At 37.0% G+C, this 15,425-nt stretch overlaps 1 protein-coding gene and 1 long non-coding RNA gene across 7 annotated transcripts in view; one reads left to right on the top strand and one right to left on the bottom strand.

Moving 5' to 3' along the window:
- The window catches only part of LOC121133274, a 52,249-nt gene extending 45,242 nt beyond the window's left edge, over positions 1-7,007 (top strand). Inside the window, exons 2-3 of the long non-coding RNA XR_005870090.1 lie at positions 6,168-6,244; positions 6,573-7,007. This is a non-coding gene — a long non-coding RNA (uncharacterized LOC121133274). The remainder of the gene's footprint in view (positions 1-6,167; positions 6,245-6,572) is intronic.
- The window catches only part of Adgrb3 (adhesion G protein-coupled receptor B3), a 707,451-nt gene that overhangs the window by 637,430 nt on the left and 54,596 nt on the right, over positions 1-15,425 (bottom strand). The gene's annotated exons all lie outside the window — the stretch shown is intronic.

The raw sequence follows: 15,425 nt of genomic DNA on the forward strand, positions 1-15,425 counted from the left end.
TTTGTTTTTTTACTGCGCATCACTTTCCTACTAATGCACTGTATATAACTGAAGTCTCTCCAGGATGCACATACACATAAGTGATTTGAACATTGCTATGCAGAAAATATTTACTTTTGGGGGGGGGTTCGAGACAGGGCTTCTCTCTGTAGCTTTGGAGCTTATCCTGGTACTCGCTCTGTAGACCAGGCTGGCCTCAAACTCACAGAAATCCTCCTGTCTCTGCCTCCCAAGTGTTGGGATTCAAGGTATGTGCCACCAACGCCCGACCTTATTTAAATGATTCTTAACACATTATAAATACAGATGAGATCCTTAGAAGAAGAAAACCTCCAGAGCATGTCAATTCCAGAATATGTTATTTCAACTCTGGGTTTTTTTTTAGTCATTTTTTTTATTCACACCAAAATAGGCAACTTTAAAATCTGTCTTTGCTTTTTTTGTTATTAATTTTGTTTTTCTCACAAAGACGATCATTGTCAGCAAATTCTTCCATTAAAATTATATTAGGAATTGAATCACCTTTCCTTATAGTATTACACCTGTTCTACAACAATGTCCCTTTAGCCCTGCTGTAATATCCCAGAATACAATCTATAATTTTTATTTTACAGACCAGCTCTATTATTTTACTAACACTAGTCAATGAGTGTCACTCTGTGTCTGAGTTTGGTACTCTGATCCCTGTGCAAACCTCTAAACACTCCCTCCATTAGCTTCTCTTCGTCAGAAACCTTATGATGTGCACATGATTCCTGTAATGCTGTTGATTTGAATGGAAACATAGTATGTAGTGTTTAACTCCATCCTAATTCTTCAAATACATACAGAGAGACAGAGACAGAGACAGAAAGAGAACAGCATGAGAAAACTATATAAGTTCACTCTATTTTAAAATTCCTGGCATGCTGTTTATGAACTAGAATGACCCTTAGAGCAAGGAAGCATCAGAACATATGTCAAATGTCCTAATTTTTCAGTGTTTATGCTGCACATGCAGAGAAAAAGAAAAAGTCTGCAACGATGAGCATCCGGCAAACCCCAGACTGAACACTTTTAGTTGAAATTCTATGGGAGAACAAATACACTTAAACATTGTAGGAAGTGCTGAAAAGTGCTATTAGAAGTGATGTTCTAGTCAGTCTTTGGTCTCAGGGAAGTTCACCTTGAAGCAATGATCACTAACCAGTTACTTAACAGTGAAAAAAATCCTGGACAAGCAGAGAGAAACAAAGGAGGTGACCAAAAAGATTTCAAAGACAGAATTCTTATGTGTCAACTTTTCTTAAATACTGTCACCTCAAAATATTTCAAGTATTTCTATAAAATTTTTGATAATAGTTAATACATATTAATACTACTAGAGAAATATTATACAAAGTTACCCTTAGATCTAAGTTTGTGACACAGATTTTTTACGGACAATATTTTTATAGATTGTCAGTAATAAATTTTGTACTTAAATTTATGAAAAAAATATATCTCTCATGGTAGGATTTTATTTTTAAGTGGGATTTTAAGCATTTTCTTTCAAAAGCAGGCTGTTGTCATAAGTTGTGTTTATGATGACACTAACATTTAGCACTAATTTATCAAATCAAAGCATGATTATGCACACTTGGTGGGGTCCAACTGAACTCAACATTTTGGAAATTTTGTTTGCTTGCATGGCAAACCTGCTTGTGCTGTTTCTCAATCAATGCTGATTTTTGAGCAGACATGTTTAGTTTTTAAGAATTCAATAGAAAGGTCGACTGTCAAGATATTCCGACAGGAGGCAGTAAATTGTGACCTCAATGGACTTAGGATATAAAAGCTATTTATAGAAATATTTGCTAAAAACAATGGAAAGCTTTAAAGTAGGTGGATTCAAATTTAGTGCTGTTAAAAATAGCTGCCTCCTAGAGCACGCTGTTCTCAACTTTTAATGAACTCTTGAAAGCTCACTTGAGAATGATAATCAGGTTGGCATTATTCTCTAAGTGCCCCAAATTTAAAAACAGAACCAAACTTTTGAAGCAATGGGGACATAACACGTACGGTTGACATGCCTCTGTGTTTCAGTAATACCATGTTTACCTCAGTAGTCCAGCACTTTCTTACATTTAATGATAATGTCAGATGACCTTTGAAATAAATGTACATAGTAATACATAAGAACACTTACAATGATAAAATCATATTCAGTGGTAAAATACAAAGAATCAAATACTTATAAATAACCACTGGGGAGTGTTATATATCAAGCATTCCATTTATGTGCTTTATTTTCTAACATCCTTAAAAGAAGTACATCTTCATTGCTTGATAGTGCTGTTTATAATTCCAACATTTAGGAGACTTGAGGAGGAGAATAGGAAAATTGAGGTTAACCTGTGCTAAATAATCAATTCAAGAACAGCCTGTGTTACCTGAAAGGCCCTATATAAACATTAAGGAAAATCAATATAAAACAAAAAGTACACTAATTCAATGATCACTAGTAACATACTAATCTCAATGAATTATTCTCTCTCCAATTCACAGGCATTCTATAAAAATGTTAATTAAAACTTTGGAACCATAAAGTTCCCATATATAGTCATAAATTTAGACAATTAGTAATCAATAATCACTTTCTGTAGAGTGTTAATTTTTAAAATTTCAAGTAGAAACCTGACCTTCACAGGATAAAATCATATACCCAAACTTAAAAGCTGTAGTTCTTCAATTCCCATGATGACACTTTATGAGAGAATGCTAAAACTATACTTGAGCTTCCATTTTTCTAAATTTTATTAGGAAAATAAAATTTTATAAATTTAAGATTGAAAACATTCATTTTGTACCTTAAAATTATTTATTTTTATTATTCAATTCTACCTATATTTTATTATGGCCATTTTCTAAACTAGAGCAAAGTTGGAAAAGTCCTATACAAAACTGTTATACCCATCCACTTCATCTACTGTAAACATTTTACTTATGTTTATTAGTATCTACCCATTGTTAACAATCAAACCTGTTAGGAGTCATCTTCTTTTTAATGCTTTAATGTGTAAATCAGTATGCTGAATGTGTAGTATTCTAAATATTCTCAACAGTTGTCACAAAACATTATAGATGTAACATTAAAAACTCTGAAATTATGAACTAGTAAGATAAAAAGTGTTTAAGTTATAACCAAACATAAAATGTATTCAAGAAATAACAGCAAGTCTACATGTTTATATTATAGTCAAGTATCTCAGCAAATGGCCAACCAAAAAAATCAAACATTATGAATGATTACTACATAGACAGAAAGAAGATATATAAGTGCTAGAGAGATAGATGATAGATAGATAGATAGATAGATAGATAGATAGATAGATAGATAGATAGATAGATGAAAGACAGACAGGTGATAAAGATAGATAGATGATAGGATACGTATTATAAATTGATAGACAGAGAGGTAGATGATAGATACAAGGATAGATAATAGATAGATAGATAGATAGATAGATAGATAGATAGATAGATAGAGGATAGATAGGTAGATAGATAGATAGATAGATAGATAGATAGATAGATACAAACTTTGTCATGAGATGATTACTAACTCATTCATGTTGGCTCTTGGTTTATTAATCATTTCTCCACATTCATGAAGACTCTCATTTAAGAGTTTGTGTAATATCTGTCATGTAAGTATCTGACCCTTTTTATATTTTTGGTTGTGAGCCTAGCCTTTAATGGCTGAGCCATCTCTCCAGCCCGCATCTGACCCTTTTTGACCACCCTTCCTACTCTACTTTCCAAGACAAGAAGACTGACTCCTTCAGGATGACTTTCTAGCACCCAAGTTGGTGAGATTTGAAAATCAGAAATAGTTTTATAATGTGAGTCAATGCTGCCAAAGTATTTAACTTTAAATTATGCAGGCTCAGAAACAAGTTATCAGTCCTGCCAAACCAGATTGTAGTTGTGCCTGTAAAACCTCCTTTGTTTCTCTTATTCTAAGTCAACTAACAAAATAAAAATCAACAAACGTAAAATAAAGTCCCACATGTTTATGAACACCATTCCTATCTTTAAAGAGTGATTAAATGACAGACAAGAACAACAAACAAGACATTTGCTAGTGCCATATGACTATAGCATTTGGCTTGGGGAAATTCTGATTTCATTTTTTTTGAGGCAGAGCAGTAATAAGGACCAATTAAAACATCTTTCAAAGCATCAGAAAAAATGTGCCAATTTTGATCCTATTGTTCTGTACGTTGTTAATCTACACAAGTTATGACACAAGACATGATTAAAAAAACAGAATGCTTTCATTAAAATTCTCTACTTATCTCAAATGAGGACAAACTGTAAAGGTAGTCACAAGTATTCAGCAAATGCAGAATTGTCTTTTTTCCAATTGCTATTATATTTTACTGTGGAAAAGGTCTTTCATCTTATGTGTCCACTTTGATCAATTAGCAATGACAGCATGAAGCCTGGCATTGAGAACTGTGGGTATCCATTTGGAACAGATAAGGAGAATGCTTGACTAACGATTGATGTCTGATACTGGAAAGGGTGAAAGGAACTAGCAGAGAGTAATGTTTGCTTGTGAGTCCTGGCACAGGCACTATCTGACCCCTGTTTTAGTCGCTGACTGTAAAACACTAAGGCAGTACAATTGATTACTTGGTTTTCACATAGTGTGGCTTTCAACACTGTAGTGCAGTCACGATAAACAGCAGGCTTCTAGGGGCAATTTCCTAGAATTAGTTATTTAAATCATTTTGTAATGTTCTTCATAATTAGAATTATATTTATTCTCACCCCACACAGTGCCAACGTATGCATTGAAATATTTAGGCTTTTCACATGTCTTACAGAATTACTAGAATAAATCTTACAAAGTCTATACCTTAGCTACAAAGGAGGCTAGCAAAGGTTCCTTAAAAGATTCATAGTTTACTTATAAAGTAATTTGTATGTATTTTTCTTACACTGAAATTGCTTACATGACAGTGGACAGAAGAAAGCAGATATTACTATATCACTGAACCTAGTTTTTAAACCTTTTCACAGATAGGAGTTCTACCTGAAAATAACGCAAGGTCTTTAATATTTACAAGTGCCATCTTAATGACTATGAAACAATTGATTCCTGACTCCAACTCTGAGATTTCCCTTTTCACATCTTCTGACCGATTATGGGAGAGGAAGGAAGAGAGAAAGAAAGAAGAAAAGGAAGGAAGGAAGGAAATAGATATAAATTATAACAGAAGATAGATAGATAGATAGATAGATAGATAGATAGATAGATAGATAGATAGATAGATAGGTAGGTAGGTAGATAGATAGATAGATAGATAGATAGATAGATAGATAGATAGATACAAATGTAGTAAAATAGAGTGAATAACATGTTTGTATTTAAGGACTGCAAGCCAAGTAAGTGGTAGTTTTATAATGGAACACATCTTTGAAAAATTCCTGACACACAGCACTTATGTCATGAAACTTCTGACAGTCTCCATGTTCAGAAATATTCTCTCTTCCTCTACCCAACACCACTATTCACTTTCTGATATTGTATGGCTATCTAACTCTGTACGAAACTGGAGAACATTGCACACTTCACTTTTTTTTCTTTTTGAGCCTATCCTGGAACTCACTCTCTAGACCACACTGGCCTTGAACTCACCCACCTGCCTCTGTTCCCAAGTGCTGGGATTAAAGGCATGCACCACCATCAACTGACTGCTTACTTCATTTTTACCTTACCTTCCTGCCTCCTCTAATTCCTGCTTTGTTTGTGTATGTATGCGTATGTTTCTTGTCTAAGTTCCATAAAAACGGTTAGTAGACATCCCCATTCCTCCATGATAAAGAAACAACAGGAGTCACAGGATGAAAGCTGCGAATGTCTTTTAAAATAGGAGGCAGCCCACATTTACCAGTGCTGAAGACTGCCTTTTTTTTTTTTTTTTTTTTTTTTTGCTGCCCTCATGGCTCTCTGGTGAGGAGGAGCCTATTGTGTCCTATTTGTACAGGGCACCACCATCTCTGGGAAGAGTATTTAAAGCTGAGCTTAGGGAAGGAGTAGCAGACAGTGGCTGATCATGACAGACAGCCTCTGGCATATTGGCCTGAGCGGCCCTTCTGACTGATGTCCTATCATCTTCACTTGCTTTGCCTTCTAGGTTTTTCTCACAGTTCGAGGGGTTTCAATCCTGCTTTTGGTTGTGCTAATACCATCAAATCTGATTTGAGTCTCCAAGTAAGTAAGTCCCTTTAGGGGAGGGGGACAAGAACCCCTGAGCAAATTGGGAGCATGGAGGGGGGGACTGGAGGAATAAGGAAAGGGGAACGACGAAGAATAGGGGAGGAGAACAGAAGGACTGAGACAGGAGGAATAGAGGAGGGCAAGAAAGGAGATGCCTTGATAAAGGGAGCCAATACAGGCTTGGAGAGAGGTCTGTCACAGGGAAATGTTAGGGGATCCACAGGGATAACCCCAACTAAGAATCTAGGCAGTGGTGGAGAGGCTGCCTTTGATGCCCTTCCCCTATAATGAGATTGATGCCTACGTTGGTTACCATTCCTAGAGCCTTGACCCAGAAGCGGATCAAAGCAGAAACAGGCACCCACAGCTAAACACTGAGCTGCACACTCCTGGAATAAAGTTATGGAGAGGAAGGAGAGATGACCAAATGAACCAAGACAGAACTGGAGACACCTGCAGGAACAGTTGACCTGACCTAATGAGAGCACGGAGACCCTAATCATAAAGTGAGGGAACCAGCATTTAACAGAACCAAGCCCTCTGAATGTGGGTACCAGCTAGGAGGCCAAGGCAGTCTATGGAACCTCTAACAGTGGAGCCAGGGCTTATTCCTAGGTCACAAATAGACTTTGGGAGCCCACTGCATATGGAGGGTTACTATTACAGCCCAATGGCCTGCAATACAGAAAGGATGGCCTGAGCCCTCCCCCAAATGATGTGATGGACTTTGATGATGCCCCGTGGAGGGTCTCACTATCCCTGGAATGTGGGTGGTGAGTGGGTTGGGGGGTCGGTGGGAAGCATGGGAGAATAGGAGGGCGATGGCATGGGGATGGATATGTAAATAAGAGTGTTTCTAAAAATAAAAAACCAACAAAAAGAAAGTCCCTTTAATTCCAAAGGAATCAGTAGGATATTGAAGGAAGATATTGTCTAGGCCGAAATTAACACGGTCAAGGAGCACCATGATCTACTGAAGATAATATTTGCAGCTTCTGGGAAGACATTCCCAAATATTAAAAATATTGTTACCTAAACTAGGAACTCCTCTTTTAAAAAGTATTCAAAATAAATCACTACATAACATGAAACTTTCTAGTTTTATAGAACTTCTTTGTAATATTGACCTCTGAAAAAATCTAGAAACAAAGCATTTGGATTTGTTTCTTCAGATTTCCATCATTTACAAAGCTGTCTTTTTCTCTGTCTCAACAACAGTAATTTACACAAATAGATATGCTAGTCTGGTAAAATTTGGTGGTCTGAAATATCTGCAAATTGTAAAGTGCTTACTTGCACAATAAGTTTCCCTAATTGCTGTTATGAAGGATGTATATGCCCATTAATACTGTAGGATTAGACTTTGAAGAGTTCATAGTCAACATATAAAGAACATTAAGAAAACCATTCTGTTATAAATGCTTGTTTTTGAAACAATGTCTTAATGATCATTTAATTTTACTCTGGGGAATAATTAGAAAAAGCTTGAGGTATTTATGTTGACAATCAAAAATCACCTGAGAAACATTATTCAAATATTACCTATGCTTAGATGTACCTGTTAGAAAATTTAAGTGGTTAGATTTGACATAGCATCTTTGATGTCTTTGTAACTATTATAAGGACTGTGTATATTAGGCATGTCCTTCTTGGTTTACTTTACTTAAAATAACAAGGAACACATCACAATTTACTTAGATGGCCTTCCTCAAGGAATAATCTGAAATTATGACCTCTTCTGCTTGCTTTCCAAGTTTTCAGATTTATTTTTGCTTCATTATCAATAAACATGTTCTCTTCAATATATTAACTTTGCTTTTACTGCCTCTTTGGAAGAGAAATACCCATCATTGTCAATCACATGGTAGGCATCTGGTGAAAGTTTGAAAAAAAAAGAAGCAAATTATCCAAATAAATAAAATACAATGCATAAAATGGAGCAACAGAAAATCCTATTTATGAATAAACTGTTCCTGTTTATGTGTAAAACTTAATCCAATTCTTTCCTGTGAAATTTAAGTTTGTTTTTAAGACTTTTTGGTTTTTCTTCTTTGGTTTCTTTTTTAAAACTTTCATATTCCTGCGTGATTTTTGTGGCTTTTTCACTGTCTCTAAACTTGTTTTCTATATTCTTGTTTTTTTTTTTTTGGTTGGTTCTTGTTTTGTTTTTGGTTCTTTGGGTTGTTTGTTTTGAGCTTTTCCATCACAATATCTACATCACTACAAGTGAGCAACGGTGCTACTTAGTTTTCAAGGCTGGGGCTACTTTCTGGAGAGTGGACAGCATCTTCAAGGGTCAAGTTAAATTGATCACTCCAGTACAGTGGTGGGAATTAAAAGACAAACAGTATAGGTGAATACTACATGGCTATCACATTAAAGACCTTAATGCAGGTAGGCACACACACACACACACACACACACACACACACACACATATACACACACACACACCATATAAACTGCTCAGAAAAAAAAACTCATCTGACAATGAGACTAGTAAAGATCAAGGACATGTGTAACAATGATCACAAGAAAGCCATGCATAACATTTTCTTTCTTTTCAAATAGCTTATTAAAGAGTCCATCTGAAATGTAAAATGAAGAAAGAGGTTCGTGGAAAGTAAAGCAGTCATTTATGAAGTCCCTCTTTATCAAGATAAAGCAAAAACAGCATAAAACCAAAGAGAGCATAAAATGTCTCAATTGAAACTATTGGATGTTGCATTTCTTAGCATTAAATCAGGACTGAACAATTTCATTTGAGGTTCAATCCATCCCACAGAGTTCCTCACAGTGTCCCTCAAGGATTCTCTGTGGTTCCCTGGAGTCTGTTCTCTGATATGACTCAACAGCACAGGTAATCGATCATTTTCTGCAGACAAAAAGTCCTAACTCTGTAAGAGATTTGCACAACAGGATCAACTTGCAGGAGAGTGAAAAGTTGTTTAATTACCAATGAAATCTGGGGTTCCAAGGTGTTTCTTAATGCAAGTGTTCATATGAAGAGCAAACTACAGCTTTCTAGCTGTGTTTAAAGTTGACCTCCTACAATACAAAGTTAAAAGGCAATTTCCTTGACTAAACAACTACACTCTTCAGCCTCTTAGTGTAAAATTCAGTGTAACATTTAATGTGAAGCTTCACAGCTCCCTTTCTCAATGCTAATTCTAACTGGATAAAAGGGCATTGAGCTGTATGGCCTGAGTCTGTCTAACTTTGATGTGTGATGTTTTCATTTATTTGCAAAGTTTATCTTAACAAGGTTTATAAATTGGAAAAAAGGGGACTTCACACATTAGAAAATAAAATGCTTTATCACCCAATTCCTTGAAGCTATGAAGGAACAAAGACCGGTATCGGAGGCATAGATAGCTTCAACATTTAGGTAGGTGGAAGTCCCAGAAGCTGAAGCTGTCACCAAAGCAGGAACTTTTGATATGATGAGCCAGAAGATGGTTGGGAAGGGACAAACTAAAACGATGGAGAGGGGAGCAGTTGCTGGAACTTCAGAAAGCTCATATTACCTTTCAGCCTATTGTGAGCTAAAACTAACAACAAAATACCAACCTTGTAAACGGAGAGAGCAACAGACCTTATGGGTTAGACTGGGGGCACACAGCATGCACCTGAAGCAACCAATATGAAAAACAAGTCAGGGCCATATGGGATGGTGGCTATTTCAGCCGACATCTGTGTATGTGAAGGCAGAGAACATCAAAACAGGATGGATTAGTCTCCCTCACACATTTCCTCTACCCACTTCCCTGCCAATGCCTTGATACCATGTAGCCCCTGGAAATAGGCTAACTCTTAGCAGAGATCGGTGAGGTGTATGAGAAACTTACATTACTAGGTTTTTGTTACACTGAGAAGTGGTAATTCTAAATGGTTCTTTGTCACCTTTCCCACGTTGGAAAAGGGAATGATGTTCATGGTCTTTATGGTCTCTTATAAAGAGGGTTCAATACATCAGTTCATGAGAGCCCTGGCATCCAGCCCTTTGTAAAGAAAACCCGCCCGTTTTGTCAGCAATTCCCAATTCACAAATGATACTTTTGAGTGCTTTCCAAATTTGGGGGTAGATGCCATGTGTTCCTGGTGATTAATGTGCATCTAATTTGTCAATTAGTATAGAACATCTAGTTCCTGATAGGATAAGTTAGGATGACAATTTTGTTTTGGCAATTCCTGGATATAAATATGTGTGAAAAACAAGACTGATATACATGACAGAAAAGGTGTCAAAAATAAAATATATCTTGCTTACTTAAGTTTAAGTAACTAAAAAATATGCCATTAGTGATATGAAAAAGAAAGTATTATACCATGTTCCAGTAAACTGATTTATCTTAGAAAATTACAAAGTTATAGTGGCAGGTTTCCAAAACATGGAAGTGCACCTCTAATGCTCAGAACAAGGCAGTTTAGTTGTCCTTACTTAAAAGGACACCTTAGTAGGTCGTTTTACAAACTGTGTATTCACAACCAATTTTAAATTTAACATTTGTCAGTTGAAAACCCACAGGATCCACATGGACATACAGATGAAGATAGCATCCACTGAACCAACAAAAAGAATACACTCATAAAATCTGACTTCAGTCACCCTATCTCTTCAATCAATTATCATTGCTTTGGAACTGAATAATACTAACATTTAGCTTCTACGTTTCTTCAAGTTGACTCTGTAAAGCTGGAGACAGTTGTAAAAGTCCCAGTGATGACTCTATATGTTCATTTTGCTACAAAGTGTGTGGTTTTCCGTGCCTTTGTGATCACATTATTTCACTGTTGCCATTTCTCAGGCAACTCTCTATGCACTAATAGCTAGAGCTTTCATTTTTCTTTACAACCCCCATGCTAGCCAAAAAGAAAACCATTTTCCCAACCTCTCTAAATAGAAATGGGAGTCAAAAGGCAAACTTTTCAAAACTGTGATATTGAGTTCCAAAATCCAATCAATTTCAAAATTACAACAATATAACATAACAGAGACAAGGAGCCTTTAGTAGTCAAGGCTGGTCTCAACCCCCCACAGTGAAGAGTCAGCAGGCTTCATTGCCACTTTCATTTCAACACCAGGTAAGTAGCATGGGTTTCAACCACGTATTTTCTGGTCATAGGGGTGCCTATAGTATAAGCTTAGGAAAACCCTGTGACATTTTACTTTATTTTTCAAACCAACGTCCAAAGATAACATAATATCTGAAATATTAAAATAATATTCCTCCTGTTAAATAGGAAAGAAAAATTAAAAATGGCAAGAGTTCAAAATGAAAACTGAAACATACTTTGAAAGGACTAGAATAGCTCATGTGTGTTAGGCATAGTAGCTCACTGTACTGCTTTTATTTCCTGTTCCCAGTGTAATTTCAGATGTGGACAAAAGGAGATGTTGTTGCTTTATACACAAACATAACTAAGGGATAATTTGACTATTATCCCATATGTATACATTACTTTAAATGGCATCAAAGTTACTGGGTTATAAAATTGACTGAAAAGACCTAACACAGTTACTTCAATGCTAAAAAAAATCATTTCATAAGCTTTCTAGTGACTATTTGACATCAGTTTTAGTAATAAATATTAAATATTTTCATAATTATAATACAGTATAATAGTTCACAAAATGGAAGACAGTTTTGTTTATAACCCTGAGTTTCTATCTACACAATAACATACATTGGATACACATGACAGCTCTGGTCAATATTTTATATACTAGCACTGCTTCTAGCCAGAGAAGTAGGAACGCACTTGCAGTCTGAGCAACTCAGCAGGGTGAGGCAGTGAGACGGCTTGTGCCAAGTAGTTTGAGCCCAAAATGGGCAAGACAGCAAGATGCTACTGACTCCTTAAAATATGATTTAGTATCTTTCATTGAATTCCTTAGGACCGCTTCAGAAAAAAATCTGTGTGTGTGTGTGTGAGTATGTGTGTGTGTGAGAGAGAGAGAGAGACAGAGAGAGAGACAGAGAGAGAGAGAGAGAGAGAGAGAGAGAGAGAGAGAGAGAGAGAGAGATTTATAATCAACCAGGATAACAATTTAAATGCAACTTAAATTTACCTATGAATGTGGATAGATGCTAGGTAAATTCTTAATACTACATTCACCCTAGGTGGAGAAGAAATAGTAACTGAAACTTTAACAAATACTAATTATAATATTATCAATTATTTGTCACTATTAATATTCACCGAGTTAGAACTAAGAAGTGAAACAATCTATGGTCTGATGGTCTTCGCCTAAAAATGCATCTTAGTGATATGGAAATAATGGTCTGCATTTTCAAGATTCCCATCATTTCAAACACTGATGGGCAAGAGCATGGAAACGAAAGAAACTAAAGAATCAATGCACTCAAACAAGTTATATTTAGGTGGCTGCAAGATGATTCCTAGACACTGTTATTAGCCACAGTGACATCAATTTCAAAATTTCCCTGTGAGGGATAAAATCCAGACACTCCCTATTCTATCAGTCAAGCAAATGCCTGGTCCTTGTTTCGTGCCTCTTACAGAATCGTGGAGATGTGACTTAAAAGGCAGCAGCAACTTTTATAGAAGAGAGGAAACGTGACAAGAAATCTACCACAGTGTCTACCACAGTTCAATGAAGGAAACAGTCCTGCACTCTAAGAGCACTGATACTTGTGATTAATTCAAATAGCCAACTGATTGCCCAAAGAATAAAATGGAGGAAGCATTTCAGCCTGCTTTATCTTAAAATCTATACTCAAAACAAATGAAATAAAACCAGTAGAAGGCATTTATGTGGCTATATGTGTCAAAGAATGTGGCATTGTCATTTAAACATCTAGTTGTCTAGGAGACGAATCATGAAACTAATATCAGTCCTTAAAACTGTTTAGTCTCTCTTTCTCCTTTGGAAACCTGCAACCTAATGTGGTTCTCTGTGAAATAAAGTAACAAAACATATAAAGAGTATGAAAGAACTATTATATTTTTGCTGCCAACCAAATGCTTGATGTCAAAGGTTTAACCCATAGAATTTTATTTCATCCTTATAGTAGGTATCGCTTTCCAATACATTTCATTGATGAGGGAAATTAGACTCTCATCACAAAATTAGTAAGCCCAATCAAACTCATGGCTTTAATTCAAAAGTGTGTGCTTTCTACATCTGGGGGACCGATGTAATGGAATTGTGGAAGGGGTGGAAAGTGAACTTTCTTCTTAGTTTTTAAGATTTACTTTTATTAACACATCTATGTGGGTGTGTCTGTGCCTGTGTTTATGCACATGTGACTTCAGATGACAGAGGGATTGAGAAGAGAGTGAGAGCTCTCTGAGGCTGGAGTTACAGGCTGGAGAGCTCCATGATGTGGTCTCTGGAAGATGCACCTCAAGTCTCTGGAAGAGCAGTGTGTGCTCCTACCCACTGAGCCATCTCTCCAGCTGGTTTTTTGATTGTTTGTTTGTTTTTAGTTTCACTGTAAAGCTGAGATACTGGAACCTACATGAAAATGGCAGAAACGTTCATATGACTAGAAGCATCAATGACCACCACAAGACAGCAATTATTGTTGTTGACTTCATCTTCTGGGAAGAGGAAATTTACAATCCTTAAAATATATTTTAAGCTGTTTTTGGGACACAAACTAGCAAAAGTTCATTATACTTCTAAGCTCTGTGGGGACAGATGGACACAGAGTTGCAGTCACTCCTAGAGTGCACTTCCTGCAGCTTGCTAAGTAATTCCCTAGAAGAGTCAGTTCTTAGGAAACATTCAGGAAAGGAGGTGGGAGACAAGACAAGGCTGCTGCCTCCCACCCACTTTCCTGTGAGACCAGCTGCAGCTTCAGTCTAGGGGTGGAAGAAGGGCTTCATTTCCCACCCATTTAATCCCATGAGCGGGGACACAATGCACAGGGACCAGCCTAAATGTCTCAAACATCTGCGAATGTAACAGTCAAGAATGCTAAGCATATATTTTTGAGGACAGGAAGACACCAAGCTCAAGACAGGGTTGCGAACACTTGGAGTCATTTTTTGTTTGAAGTATGGAGATTCCTCAGGAAAATGAGAATCAGTCTACCACAAGACCCAGCAACTCCATTCTTAGGCATACACCCAAAAGATGCACATTCATACAACAAGGACATCTGTTCCACTATGTTCATAGCAGCATTATTTGTAATAGCCAGAAACTGGAAGCAACCTAGAAGCCCCTCAACTGAAGAGTGGATAGATAAAAATGTGGTACATTTACACAATGGAGTACTACTCAGTGGAAAAAAAAAAAAACAATGGAATCTTGAAATTTACAGGCAAATGGATGGCACTAGAAGAAACCATCCTGAGTGAGGTAACCCAGTCACAAAAAGAAACATGGTATGGACTCATTCATATATGGATTTTAGACATGAATCAGGGGAGTCCCACTGTCAGAGAGTCTGGGAAACAGAACCTTCACCAGCGACTGATGGAAGCAGACATAGATACCCACAGACAAACACGGAACGGAACTCCTGGAATCCAGTGTCAGAAAGGGAGAACTGATGAGCAAAGGAGTTAAGACTGGGCTGGTTTAACCCACAGAAACAGTTGACTTGAACAAGGGGCAGTTCTTGGAACCCAGATTGATGGTTCTGTGGAAAGCATGGGACTGATCAAGACCCCCGGAAGGTGGGTGTCAGTGAGAAGGCCTAGGTAATCTATGGGGCCTTGGGTAGTATTTGTCCCTGGGATACAAATAGACTTTGAGTGCCCACCCACAATGAGGGATGCTTTCTCAGCCTGGACTCTTGTGGGAGGGCCTAGGCCCTACCCTAGATGAAATGACAGACTCTGGAGATCCACTATGGAGGGCCTCACCCTCCTTGGGTATCGGAGTGGAGATTAGGTGGGGGGCTGGGGGGCTTGGTGGGAAGAGGAGGGGGAGGGGAGGGAGAGAGAGCAGGGATTGACATGTGAAACAAGTTTGTTTCTAACTTAAATTTTAAAAAAGGAAAAAAAGTTATTTATTTAGTGATTTCCTGATTACTGCTTGCCAAATAATGGATTTGGTGTTTTAACTATCCCTCATGCACTCTTGATAAAATATCTATTTCACAAAATATGCTCAATAGTGGCACTAAGTCTTGCATATCTAGAAAAATTCAGATCAGGAACCTCATGGACTATTAAAAATGACTGTGTTCCATTT

Source organism: Mesocricetus auratus, unplaced genomic scaffold (assembly GCF_017639785.1).
Source record: "Mesocricetus auratus isolate SY011 unplaced genomic scaffold, BCM_Maur_2.0 Super-Scaffold_100021, whole genome shotgun sequence".
Classification (NCBI taxonomy): Eukaryota; Metazoa; Chordata; class Mammalia; order Rodentia; family Cricetidae; genus Mesocricetus; species Mesocricetus auratus.